Source organism: Watersipora subatra, chromosome 9 (assembly GCF_963576615.1).
Source record: "Watersipora subatra chromosome 9, tzWatSuba1.1, whole genome shotgun sequence".
Lineage (NCBI taxonomy): Eukaryota > Metazoa > Bryozoa > Gymnolaemata > Cheilostomatida > Watersiporidae > Watersipora > Watersipora subatra.
The window spans coordinates 18,520,987-18,536,070 of record NC_088716.1 but is presented as its reverse complement, the minus strand read 5'-3'; positions in this window follow the sequence as shown (position 1 = coordinate 18,536,070).

Here is a 15,084-nt window from a genome sequence, read left to right as displayed (position 1 = left end):
TTTGTCGACGAAATTCACCGAATTTAACATGATGTTGAACATGCATATGCATTTAATTATAAAAAAGTAAATCTGTGGCTTTTGTAGTACTAGTAATATCTCAACGTTTAGTTAACCAGCCGTTATTGTCACACAGCTTTACAGCATCTCGACGTGTTGACAACCAGACTGGACAGCTTTTTTGGAAGAACCACATGCTGTGAGGACCGTATGATGAGCTCTATAAGCCTTCTGTGCTGTTAGTTTGTTTTTGGGAATCAACTAATGATTACACCTCAAATTGTTAAAGTGGTTGAGATATGGAGAGGGAGCAGGCCAGCTAAGTAATCCCACATGATTCCAACGCTATTGGTTCACATCGATTGCATATCTGCATAAGTTTGTATAGCAAGACGCAGCACCTCGCGCGCCATACACACAACATATGACGAACATATGAAGAATACCTGGCAAATTGTGTACAAAGATGGGAGCTTCTACAATTTTTTTTAAAAGGATGGTGCAATCGGCTTACACAGTTACCAATAGACTAGACTAACATGATTAAATAAAACTGGTGGTGAGTAAATATTATATTTCTTAAGGATACTTTTGGTGATATACAAAATTTGAATAATGTATATACATATAGTATGTATAAATGACAAAGAGCATACAAATTACTAGGTGATCCCATAACTACGATCACTACTGTAACTACTGTACGATAACCACGAGCGGTACATGAAGATTGTTTATTAATCAAAGTGTTTGTAAGTAAAATTCAACCTGTCTCCAAATTTCAAAGCAAGGTGACCAGCCTGCCTTTGGCAATAATTTGATGGGGAGCTTTAATGTTTTTTAGACTTGATTCAAAACAACCCCTCAGTAACTCGAGTGTGTCTGGGTAACTTTATACACTAACTTCTAATGGCGCCGACTCAAACTTCACAAGTACATTTCTTCAGCTTTCAGACCTGTTTGAAAATCTTAAAAAGTATTCAAGACAAGCAAGTTCTTATGAATGTGAGTGTGAATGTTCAATTGTAACATCTTATCATTATGGTAATATTTTTCCAAAAAAAGGCAGAAACATGAGACTCCACCCTGGAGCCTCTGGTCTCTTCTAGTTATAAACCTTAAATCATCTACTGACTTCTTATACAACATGCGGATATATACTCTGTAAATGTCTTATGTACACCGATTAAAAGCCAGAGAACTTGTTTAAATTGAATAGCTCATGTCTTCTCACAAATTGTACCCCATCTAGTTACCAGGCTACATTGTTAGGGTTACTATAGTACGAGGAAAATTATCAAGCAAGGTCAAAGCAAATTTAACTAAAGCTGAAATGGTCTGCACCGTAGTCCAATCAACGTGTCATCTGGCTGCACAGCAGATAAGGAACAGACAACTCCTAGATATTCATTCTCAGAAATCGTATGATTCAAATGGATGTTAATTATTTTTTGGTTTTTTTCTGCACATATCAACATATGTGCATACAACTCTGAGATGTTTTTATTCAGAAATCGTACGATTCAAATAGATTTTAGTTATTTGCTGATTTTACTGAACACATTCGGATATGTGCCAACAACTCCTAAATGTTCATACTCAGAAATTGTATAATTCAATGGCAGGTGATAGCGTGTCAGGCTGCTAAGACGTAAGACATGACTTCAAGTCGACACAATGCAACCTTTTTTGCCAGCCTCCAACCATGACTCTGGTCAAACAGACGGCACGGTTCTTATTATAGTAAAGATTAGCTGATTCTTCTGCACATATTAAAAATGTCGTAATCTTCTCTGTTAATCTGTGCTATATGAATATCAGTCTAAGTATTTAACAGAACATATATAGTAATGTTATTGAAACTAAAATTTATACATATTATTTGCTATTAAATGTTCATCTAACTGGTGTACTGGTAATCGAATGATAAAATAACTTAACTAATAAGGAAACATTCATCAATAGATATGATCTCATATTCAAACCTGCTTCTATCAAGTCCTTTGTCTCTACTAGACGGATTCTACATTCATTATGCTGTTCTCTTCCTTATTAATATTGTTAAATCTGCAGAATATGTTCCTCAACATCTAACTTCCTTCAGTGTAAGATGAAATAACTCTACATTAAAATGACCAGGCTGAGGGAACTCCTAAAACAAAGCAGAGCATGTAATTTTTACAACTGAGGAGAAACTAGCACTAAACTGAAAAGTAATCTAGAGTGGCATTGTTCGATTACCAACAGCAGTACTTAACTACAAACATCAATGGTTTGTAATTAATTTATTCCTTAAAGATTAGTTATAAAATGCTAGTGATGCTTGCTTTTTTAATAGCTCTTGAAAAGCTAAACAATTATATTTGTATCATCAACTTCTTCTAAAGACAGCTCTGTGTGATTTCGTTTATAGGTACCAAATCATCAATGACTGCTATTTTCCTTTGTTGGGTAATGAAACAAAGTTTAACAGAAAACTCTAAAAGACCACTCCAATTTGCAACAATATTTTACTTTTTCTGCAAGCGTAATATTGTGTGAGTCGAATGCTTAGTGTAAAGTCATAATAGTTAATGAGCAGATGATCTAGTAAATCCTAGGATAGAACAATTCACCATATTAGTAGTAAACACAATTGCAAAATTTGACTGCTATGTATTGGTGACCCAGTCTAATCTGAGAAGATATAATTTGTATATTACATATAAACAGTATACTGTACAAGGTTTATAGAAAGATTATGTGGTTTGACAGCATCAAATAAGCTCTGCAATTTGCAAGTAGTAAAAATATCATACGAATGGTTCAGTAATACTATTAATATACCCATTATAATTATAATCATCGTGGTATATAACTTCTGACTAACACATCTGAGACTAACAGGGTTAAACACATATGGGGCTAACAATGTGAGGAAACAACATAGCTAACATAAACTTAAAGAAAGTCCTAGTGTAGCACACTATATTTTATGATTGTATAGAAATGCACTCAGAGTGTGCTTAGCATACCATATGAAGTCTTGTAATCGTCTAGCATATTGTTCATAGAATACCATACAGTTGCATGGCATAGTTTTCATATATGCTAGCAATTTCCAACTGTGAAATCTACAATTGGTAAACTAATGTGATACAACGTCGACTTTCTCTCAGCGTTTTACTACCAGTTAACTATTTCAAAAATGTATAGCTATATATAAATATATATAACATTTACCACAGTAACTGTTTAACCCTTGCCAGATTAAAACCAATCATAACGTAGTAAGGGACTTTTCCCAGCATACCAATTCTTCGTCTAAACCTGTCTGGATTCAGTTTTCGACAGATATTTTGTTAAATCTAACGTTTTGTTTGTAAATTTTTATTACAGTAAATAGGTTTTGGTTTGTATGACAGAAATTGTACTAATGTTTAGAGGATAAAATTTTTGCTTTGCATGCATGAAAAAGCTAGTCACGTGGTTAGAAGTTTCACTTTATTTACGCCAAAAATTTGTATTATAAATGACAACGTGTAAAAATGTTGCTCAGTTAAAAAATGGTGAAAGCTATATTGACTAGTTCAGCAGCGCTGGAGAATTGAGGTCAGAAGACAGTGTAAAAAGTGTTGAACAGCCAGAAAAAAATGAAATAAGTCAAACAGAGGCAACAATCAGAACACAACTGGCCAGCAAATGACACAAAAACTTTTGTAAAAATATTGGTTTTGTTTGCGCATGTATTATGATTATTTTTGTTTGTCACATGTTTTAACGATATAATAGTAGCATTTGATAGATTATTATTGTGCAACTTATTAATTTGCAGACTGATAACATACTTTCAAATTATTTTTCAAAAGCATCATTGCCGTTATCCGAACGTAGCTTTCGGCGGATCGATGTTAATAACTCATATTTTACCAGTGATGGGCATTCAAGTCAACATGCTTGCTCAAGCAAGCCTTAAGGCTCACTTTGTTAATGAATTGAAAAAATTGATTCTCTAGTATCTTGTATTTATTATAGATTTGTATCGACTCGGAGCATCCTACAAGAATCGAATCTTTACTGTCACCATAGAGGAATTGACTTGATTCTCTATTTTCAATAAGAAAACAATTGAATTAGAAGAAGCTAACGCTTCTTTTTAAAATTACTGCAATGAAAAAAACTCCACATTGCCAGTGATGCCCTAAGTATCACAATCTGTAACTTGATGTGGGCCAAATCAAAGATGTCAGTGCAATCCCATGCTGCTACCTGCATACATTTTAATAGACTTTGATATCACTGTGTAAATGCTATTGATCCATAATATGTACAATTCACTATCTTTATGGTTTGCCTGTGCAAGGACAATAAGCTTATTTATAATCTTTAATAGCTGCTCGCGAATATCTTTCATTCTACTGAAAAACCTTTATAACGACTTGCCTTTGTACTTATACTAAAACAATGATCATGGATTGCAATGTTATCAGATCCATCCAAAATTTTGCCACAATAAACTTTAGAACATAGGTAATCATTGCGCCAAAAACATAAGTTGCATAGGTTCTACTTTATTCATGAAACAAAGCGTAAAATTGTGATTTCAATTATTTTAATTTTCACTTTAGGATGAATGAAAGAAATATTGCAAACAGTGGCTTATTCGTATTTCCCCAAATGAAATCCTTTAACACTAGACCAATGATATTTTTGGCTTCGACATTTTTATAATAAATAATGTGTGTCTGCGTTTTACTGAAACTGCAAAAGCGATAGCAATTTTCTTTTGCATCTACAAAACTGGGTTCACAAAACTACAGAAACATTGGACATTATTTTTTCACACACATTGATTCTTGTGCTGATTGTAAAACCTTTAAATTGAAGGTATATGACAAAAACACAGCTATAACAGCAAAAAAAACAATTGTATGCTAGCAAAAAACAGTAGGCATGACTTAATTCCTCCCAAAAAAGAATTGAAATCTCTAGTGAAATAGTTGATATTTACTATGCATACAGTCAATAGACTGAGCTAATGCATGTAGATAAATTAGCAAGTGGTCAATTGTTATTTTGATATGTATTGTCACAGGTCAATTTTGTGAGAATTGTTTATTTGGGAGAATTGAATTGAGTCTTTGAAGTTAGGGTAGCAAAATAATTGAATTGTGATGTTTTTGCAATGAACTGAAAATTGAATCGATTATTACATGACATATAACTCAAAAGAACTGAATTGTTAATTTTTTGATGAGAATTGAAATGGATCGATTCATGTTTCAAGCCTTTTAAGCATCTGTTGTTACAGCACATAACAAGCCAGTTTGTGTTGCAAACTGTAGCAAACATGACATTGGGCTTGAAACTCATAGCAATGAGCTTTCCACAAAATTGTTAGCCATTGTTATAAAATAAAAAATATACCGCAACTAATCAAATGTGACCACTAAATCCCTCTTTACAACCTAATACTAGCCTAATAACAATAGATCTTCATGGGTTAATTTCAAGCAATAAATACCAACTTGTAAAGACGTTCCTCAGCTTTCCAATGTATTTTTATTTAGTTATTTATGACCAGTTAGAGATAAGTTAAGTCAGACTTTTCGCAATTATGTCAAATGATAAAATTACCAACTGGCAGGCCCGGTAGGTTGGACAACTCACACGTATGCGACCGGTGGAAAAAATACATCAAAAACTTGAGCATTGCTCCTAAGCACATAAGTACACAAATTGTTTTATTATCTATGGTCAAGAACCTTATAAACAAGTAGATACTAACCATTATTGCATTAGTACAACTTGGTGAGCCTAAAATATTTTTTAAAATTAGTAAATGCAGAATGTATTGCCTATTGTCTATGTAGAATGTACAGCCTATTGCAATGCTTACATTACGTCAGGCTTGATGCAATGATTTGTGTTAGAGATTCACTTGCGTTTTGAATTTGAATAAACTGAGTGTTCGATAAACATACCATAGTAAACTGTATGACAAACAAAATATCATATGAACTACATAAAAAAATTCAGCACTGCACGTGTAGACCTTAAATTAATTTAGAAATGCAGTTTCAATCTGATACTAAAGAGACCTATCTACTGCACACGATCGAAAAAGCCGAATAGAAAAACGACCTTAGTCTAGCTTAGTTTTATTTATCGAAACGGGCTTATACAAACTTTTACAAATCTTAAGATTTTGGGTTACGGTAAACTAAAAAGCATCAACCGGAATCACTAAAAATGATTTAAATAGTGACTTCCTGTGATAACATGACAAGTGTGACAACTCCTCAATACTTACATCCTCCATTTGTGATTATCTCATGGTCCTATTAAAACATAATATACAAGCATAATACACATAATATACCGGGTCTAAATGAAAAGCCATGTAAGTGGTTGAATTCCTGAGTTTTAAATAAACACTAAGTTAGCCTATCTTTCAAATTTTATCATTTTCCGGGACAAAATTTTCACGGGCACAAGCCTAGGTGTTCTGTTATGTATTGAATAGTTGTTTACTAGAATTTTGTGTATTCAAGTGTTACAGATTGTAGATAATGAGTCAAATCTTTATCATTAATCTGTTCAGTAGTAATCGTTTGTGATTAGCATAAATTTGTTGAATTATAATTTTGTTGAACTTTCAATTGAAACTATCTGTACATTCTCATAGACAAAAAAAACATACCGTATTGTCAAATCACTGAAGCAATGCAGATTCAAGTGAAACTTTATTGAATGGTTGATACCAGTCATTCGGTTATAATATTAAAACATATCATTTACAATATCGTTATGAGCAAGTAAGAACACATTGATATAAACAAGTTGAAAATTGTCTGCTATATACAATAACTCCTGTGCAAAAGCTTGTGATAAGATAGCCAATCAGAAAAGTGTTCTGTTGTCTTTCAGGTGGTGGAGGATTGTGGGCAGGATATAGGTAGAGCTTTTTATCATCAGGTGGTAAGCATATCAGGGTAGGCTGCTGTCTGCTTACTCTTGGATACCTGTCGTTAACCTCTATGCTTTTCGCTCTTTCATTTTTTGCTATCTACAAGGTGAAGGATACTTCAGTGTACCATGTAATAACTACTATTCAATTGAACTTCATCAATCACAAAATTTGCAAAGTTTTCATATGTTTTATCAAATAATAAAACCTACTTTACAAATCTGTAGTATCTAAGAAGCTGAGAGAAACACCTCAAAGTATAACAATATTTACTAAGATACTGTTTAGTAGGAGGTGAAAAATGAAAAACAAGAGTTATTGTCACTATTATAGCCATTATTAGGTAGTACCTGCTCCTCAAACAGCCTCTTCACATCCCGATGACAGCTGTGTTTATAGAAAACTTCCACAAAGGCTCTTATAAAGAAGGAACCGTGAGTATCATGTCTTTCAGTGACATAACCTGTAAATATCAACACAGCAGTAGCTCCATTTATGCACAAGCTGTTACTTGCAGAACAAAAAATGTCATTGTATACTCCAAACATGACATAGTTTTAATATATTATGTAATACTTGCTGTGTAAACAGCTCCTATTGGCCACTATGAGATATTCTAGCAAGGGAAGACAAAACATAACACAATAAAACATGTTTCTGAAACATTCATGTCATTCTAATTTGGTAAATAAAATTTTTTATCATTTAACAGAAATATTTGTTACCAGTAGAAACAGAAAGACTTCACATTAGAGATGATTTTTATAAACAGACATTAAAATTACAAAATTTTTAGAATTTGTCAATTTAGAACGGAGCAACCCTTCTCAAGCCATAAAAATAGATAACTTGGATGTAAACAGGGAATATAAGACAGCCTATACTCTGAATACATACAGCAATACTTGACATGTGTAGTGTCTAGTTCAACTAGACTGTTTAACTGAAGGTCCACAGGCTAGCAGATTTAAATGATATCAATGCTAATAGATGTCAAGAGAAAAGAATTTAGACAGGTGCAGTTTCTATCACCTTCTTTGTGTTACCATGACATTTGTAAGGTAAACAATCTCCTACCAATGACCTTCTCATCAATATACCTGCAAAATGATAAATTAGTTTTCAAGTTACCAGAAAAACTTGAATTCATCATGAAAATGCCCTCAGACGTCACGAAATCAGCCGAGTTAGAGCTTGTAGCCTAAGATTTAGATGTAGAAGGAGTGGCAACAGTTGGAGTTGGGTCTGGAGATGTAGAGGAATGAGGGCTATTTATAAGTGGTAGATCAAAGCCGCCTGCAATAGAGATATTCATATTTTACCAGCAGCTGCGTAATTACTCTGAGTTGTGGAGGAAATAAAACTAAGTAATTTAGTTACATTAAGTGGCAATCAAAACTTTTTAATTGATACTAGAGATCATCAGGGGGTTGTGTGAAGTTGCTTTATATCTGTAGAGTTGTCTGCTCTCTATGCATACGAGTTACTAAGAACTCTTTCAAAACCTATAGACACATTCAAAGCTGATGCAGTCAAGTTATTTACAATTATTAGTTATTAATACTTGTATCATGTACTTGTATCACTCTGTTTAAACTCTTAATTTTCCTAAAATATTGGAACCAAATCTTTAAATTGGGTTTGTGGTTTGGATAAGGGTCGTTGGGTTTGTGGTTTGGATAAGGGTCGTTGGGTTTGTGGTTTGGATAAGGGTCGTTGGGTTTGTGGTTTGGATAAGGGTCGTTGGATTTGTGGTTTGGATAAGGGTCGTTGGGTTTGTGGTTTGGATAAGGGTCGTTGGGTTTGTGGTTTGGATAAGGGTCGTTGGGTTTGTGGTTTGGATAAGGGTCGTTGGGTTTGTGGTTTGGATAAGGGTCGTTGGGTTTGTGGTTTGGATAAGGGTCGTTGGGTTTGTGGTTTGGATAAGGGTCGTTGGGTTTGTGGTTTGGATAAGGGTCGTTGGGTTTGTGGTTTGGATAAGGGTCGTTGGGTTTGTGGTTTGGATAAGGGTCGTTGGGTTTGTGGTTTGGATAAGGGTCGTTGGGTTTGTTAATATTTTGTTGGCCTTTTCAGCAGACCTTTTAATGTACTGACACACTCCAGTAATAATTTGCCGATCAAAGTTTGAGCCATTAATAAATATTTGATATACTTGTGAAAAAATTCATAGTCAATCTCTGAGGCCAATTACTCAGTGAAAAGGGCTTCAATGTTAGAAGTTTTAATCTTATTAGAAGGATTAGATTCTCATCTGTCTAAAGATGTACAATACGCATGACTCAAATATAGTACACAGTAAATAAAGTCTAGTCAAAGCTAATAAAATTTCCATTAAATGGCTAAGCAGCAAACGCATCGGAGTTAATCATTTCAGTCATGACACCGTCTATAGAACTCACACGGTCGCCAGGTGTATGTTTCTGTCTAGTGTGTCAGCTGCATTAGACTTCCTTACTTTAAGTGCTGCTTCAGTAGGTGTCTGACCAACTGCCCCCCTAACCCTGTGTAACGAGTTGCAGGCTTGGAGACTGACTTTAGAGGGGGCTGCTCTACCAGTGCTAGCCTAGCGAATCCAAACATTGTCATGGGTTTCTAGGACATGAAAGACCACCAACGACAACTAGAGAAATATAAAGGAACTTTAGACTATCAATGGAATGCTATTGCTTATAATTATCTAAGACTCGTTTATCAGTTCTTTAAGGCTGCTTATAAACTGTTGTACACTTGACTTTAGTGAAAGATGAAACTATTGCTACAGGCAGTAAGATTAGCACCCGATGTTACCTTGAGCAGACAACTCCTAACGCAATTGTTCAATGGTAATACTCATCCCAGTGTCACAGTTAACTAACCTTGTGATCCAAAGCAGGAAAATCATCATCCACTTTGCCATCATCTTCTGTCATGTGGAGAGAATACAACTCCAGGTCTTTACTAGTGACAAACGAAATTAATATGGTTGTGACAGCAATTACACACAACTACGTACGAAAAATTGAAGCCCAGCTGTAAGCTCTAGCTGAACGAACAGAAAATGAGATAGCAACTCCACCCAGTGTTAAAGTGACACCCAGGTTAGTAGTAACAAACACTCGGTGTACTTGTGACCCCAATTATATCAGCACAAATCATTACCAATGGGACTAATTGCATTATGTATCCAACATAGGGATATTAACTATCTATGTGAGAGTTGTGCTCCCATTGATCATGCTGAAATGCAACCATTTATGCAACACTAAAGATGTTCCAAAATTTCACTTTGTGTAATGATAAGTGATAGAGAGGATGTGACAAACTGTAACCAATCAGCGAACTAACTGAAGCTCAGGTTTCCTCCCTTCTCTAGTGTACTTCCAGCAAGTCAATCCTATTGTCTGCTGCACAGTTACTGTTATGACAGTTACAGGAAGCAGCTTCTTTGACAACGAAGTAGCATGGACATGGCTCTCGTGGGGGATTGGGAGAGAGAGCCTGGGACACAGCAACACGCGGAGAAGACAACTATAAAAGTCGACCTTTGCAGTCGCTAATATCACAATCGTTATTTCCGAAGGAGTATCATGTGACGGTCTTTTTTATGATCTTCGCGAGTATTATGTATTATTTTTAATCTGAATTGGCAGCAAACAAACGCTGGTTGGTAAGTATGAAATGTTGGTTGCATAATAAATCAATCACGAGAGTTGTATTATTTCATATGTTTAATTAATTAGGTTTTGATTTAATTATAATCAAAAATTGAATAAAAGATTTTCACAATAACAATACAAACGAATAGCGATTGAACAACAAAAAATGAATCGCTCGCTGCTAGTAAAGAAAAGTTTATCTAGTAAAAAGTAATCCGAGTTTTATTTTACTCGCGAGTATTGTGATTACTCGCAACAGTTATTATGAACAATTTGGACCTACCACCGCAAAACGGTGCCATCTGAAAGCCAATACTCTTTCCGAAGCCAGTAGGAAAAACTATGAATTAGTCAAAACCTGCAATAATATGTTGTAAAGCTTGAGACTGTTTTGGTCTCAGCGTGACTATGCCTAACTTTGATATATGATTTTTTAATCACTCCATTTTTTATCAGTAAATGAAACGAAACTGCAAACGTGAAAACGCAAGATAATAGTAACCTATGGTTCTTATCGTTTTGTTATCAAACGGGGTACTACATAATTACCCAGCCTAGCAAAACCATAGGGCTTTTTACTAGATCAAGTCACGTTACCGTGACGATAGGCTTTTAAACACGCCACATCTAATACATCGTGAGATCTGAATCTATCGACACGCTTCCATTAGTATCTGTCTGAGCGTCATATGTAACATATGTCGCTCGTTTTGCAGAAGTTATCTTACCTTTTTTTCGCTATGTGTCCCAGGCTCTCTCTCCCAATCCCCCACAAGAGCCATGCCCAGGCTAACAACGAAGTATCCTGCATTGCCATATAGATGTCTTTTTTCATGGTGTCCACCTGATTTTACAAATAGACAGGAGACTATTATTGAAAGAAATTAATTTTGATACACAACCTTTCAAATTCATCAACTGATAGAAATAAGGCTATAACTGAAGATCTACCTTTCATTCTGATTTACAGCCTATCAAAGTCAGTTGATGAATTTGATAGGTTAATTAAAGCAATAACGACTAGACTACCCTAAACTCCCTAGACTGCCATAGACTCCCTAGACTGCCATAGACTCCCTAGACTGCCATAGACTCCCTAAACTGCCATAGACTCTCTAGACTGCCATAGACTCCCTAGACTGCCATAGACTCCCTAGACTGCTGTAGACTCCCTAGACTGCCATAGAATCCCTAGACTACCATAGACTCCTAGGCTCCATTTACTCCCTAGACTGCCATAGACTCCCTAGACTGCCATAGACTCCCTAGACTGCCATAGATTCCCTAGACTGCCATAGACTCCCTAGACTGCCATAGACTCTCTAGACTGCCATAGACTCCCTAAACTGCCATAGACTCCCTAGACTGTCATAGACTCCCTAGACTACCATAGACTCCCTAGACTGCCATAGACTCCCTAGACTGCCATAGACTCCCTAGACTGCCATAGACTCCCTAGACTGCCATAGACTCCCTAGACTACCATAGACTCCTAGACTGCCATAGACTCCCAGACTACCATAGACTCCTAGGCTCCATAGACTCCCTAGACTGCCATAGACTCCCTAAACTGCCATAGACTCTCTAGACTGCCATAGACTCCCTAGACTGCCAGAGGCTCCCTAGACTGCCATAGACTCCTAGACTGCCATAGACTCCCTAGACTGCCATAGACTCCTTAGACTGCCATAGACTCCCTAGACTACCATAGACTCCCTAGACTGCCATAGACTCCCTAGACTGCCATAGACTCCCTAGACTGCCATAGACTCCCTAGACTGTCATAGACTCCCTAGACTGCCATAGACTCCCTAGACTCCTAGGCTGCCATAGACTCCCTAGACTGTCATCGACTCCCTAGACTGCCATAGACTCCCTAGACTACCATAGACTCCCTAGACTGCCATAGACTCCCTAGACAGTCATAGACTCCCTAGACTGCCATAGACTCCCTAGACTGCCATAGACTCCCTAGACTGCCATACACTACTTTTTTAACAAGTGAACAATTCATTACTAGCACCCGCAAATACAAATGTATTAGCCGCACGACCTCTGCTGATATTAACTCCAAACTATTGCTTTTCTCTGTATTTTCAACTAAAAACTATGCATGAATGTGATATGTACCTCTCCATTATACTTCTTGTACTCGTCAAAAGAATTGTTAGACTCTGCTTTCTTGGGTGACGTCAGAGGTTTTGCAAAATTTGATGTGAGTTTCTGAAGCTTTATTGGTTTTTTCCCAAACAACTGTTCAAGAGTTTCTTCGTCTATGCAAGAATACATAACTCCCATTAATCATATTGATATCTTCATAAAATTATCACAATTGATGCAATGGGCATCCAGTTCATAACGAAGCAAACCTAAATCTAAACTCAAATTGTGAAACAATATTTCATTAATTTTGAAGTTTAATTGACAATATGCTTAAATTTGAACATTTATAAATGTGTCAGTGGAAGCAAATTAGCCATGAGCGTAAATGAATGATATCAAATTATGGTTTCAAATCAACTCGAGTAAAAATGAAGCCAACATTCATATTATATAGTTTGCATATATCAATATTATTATATAATTAAATATAATAAAAAATATATAACATATATATGATATATAATATAATTAACCATATATGTATAATATATATGATATATAATATAATTATATGATATATATTATATCTCTAATATATATATTATATATAATATAATTGTATAACATATAAAATTATAATTATATATATTATATAAGGCCTAATATAAATAATTATAATTTTATATATTATATAATTATAATGATATAATATATATGAATTATTATATAATTGTTTATATTATACAATTACGAAATACATATAATATATATAATTACATATATTTTTAATTACTTATTCTATAATTATATAATTATAAAATACATATAATATAGAATTACAAATATAACATATTATATAAATACACATATTAAGACCTGCTTCTGTTGAATCATTTTGTCTCTATTTTATGGATTTGATTTTCGCCCTGCTGTTCTTCTCCTGCTTTATCTTTTCAATCCTGTAGGCTGTACTAGAGCGCATTCGCACTCCACCTGTAATGTAACAGAACTATACATGTTAATAATAAGGTTACACAAAACTGGTGCAATCAAGCATATCTTTAAAAAAATTCCTAAAGTTGAAAATGAAGTATAATTAAAGATGGTCGATATGTGAGACCCATCGATTGGAAGACAACAGTTAATGAAAGCCTGAAACTTTTCCTATTCCCTTATCTTTGTAAATTTTCAATGTATACAACATGTACTTTACTATAAATTCACAAATTCAAGTGTGACAAAACACACAATTCTTTTAAAGCTCAACACCATAGGCTACACATTGAGTCCTATCATGATCATCACCAACAAATGGATTTAAGTGTGTAAAAAACATCATATGATCACATTACCAAAGTCCATGTCTGAGAGGATATCTGGAGAAACACTTATTTCATGTTCACTCCCTGAGTGTGAGTTGCTAAAAAGAAAAGTCAGACAAAAAACGTGAGTTTCATCCAAACATTTCCATAACGTTTGAATTTCAAAACTAAGCCACTGATACAGATTGATCCAATAGATAGAATATGAGAACACTAGAATGAATGCAAATGAGTTTGAGTTTAACTCAATGCAGTCAGGTCAATAAAGTGAAGATAGCAGTGAGCGAACGATTTGCAAATGTAAGGGTGAGAACAGACTTGTGTTTAACTGACTTGCTTAACTTTGAGTTGGATCTTTTTCTTTGATCAGCACGGATAAGGTCGGGCTCCACAAGCATTTCGCAAAGACCAGATTCATCACTTGTGATAAAGCAGGTACGAAGGTGTCTTAAAAGGAATTGCGGATCATCAACTTTACTCATTGCGAGTTAAGGCAAGTTGCAGACGTATCTAATATTTCGATATTAGTACGAAATTGCAACTACGAAAAGTGTATTCACACTGCTAATAATGACTGGCTAAATAAATTAGTTAAAATAGTGTGTATAAGTAAGTTGTAAACGTATCTGGATGCTTACAAAACTCTTACACTTCACGATAAAGTACAGAGATAATCTTCGGGAAACAAATACGAACGTAGTTTAGTTGACTAGCTGACGTGCAACTGAGTTTACAAAAACTATTTATAAAAACAAAAAATATCGCGGGCTCTCGGCTTAATTTTCATATTGAGAATTAAACTAGAACTTCGCTACGACCTGCACAAATATCCGATAACATGATAGACGTAAAACTCTGAGTGGAACATAGAAAAGTTTAGACAATCGTGTAAACATTTTTTATGATAAGCCCATTTTCCGGTAGCAGCATGCGTTCAGAAAATTGACATACACTTGCCACACACTTGCATTGAACTGAATTTCTTTTTACACTTTTTGAAGCTTGTAACCATTGGTGAAAAAAATTGACTGTAGAACTTTTATATCAGTCTTAACTAGCAAAGAAGTCTAAATTT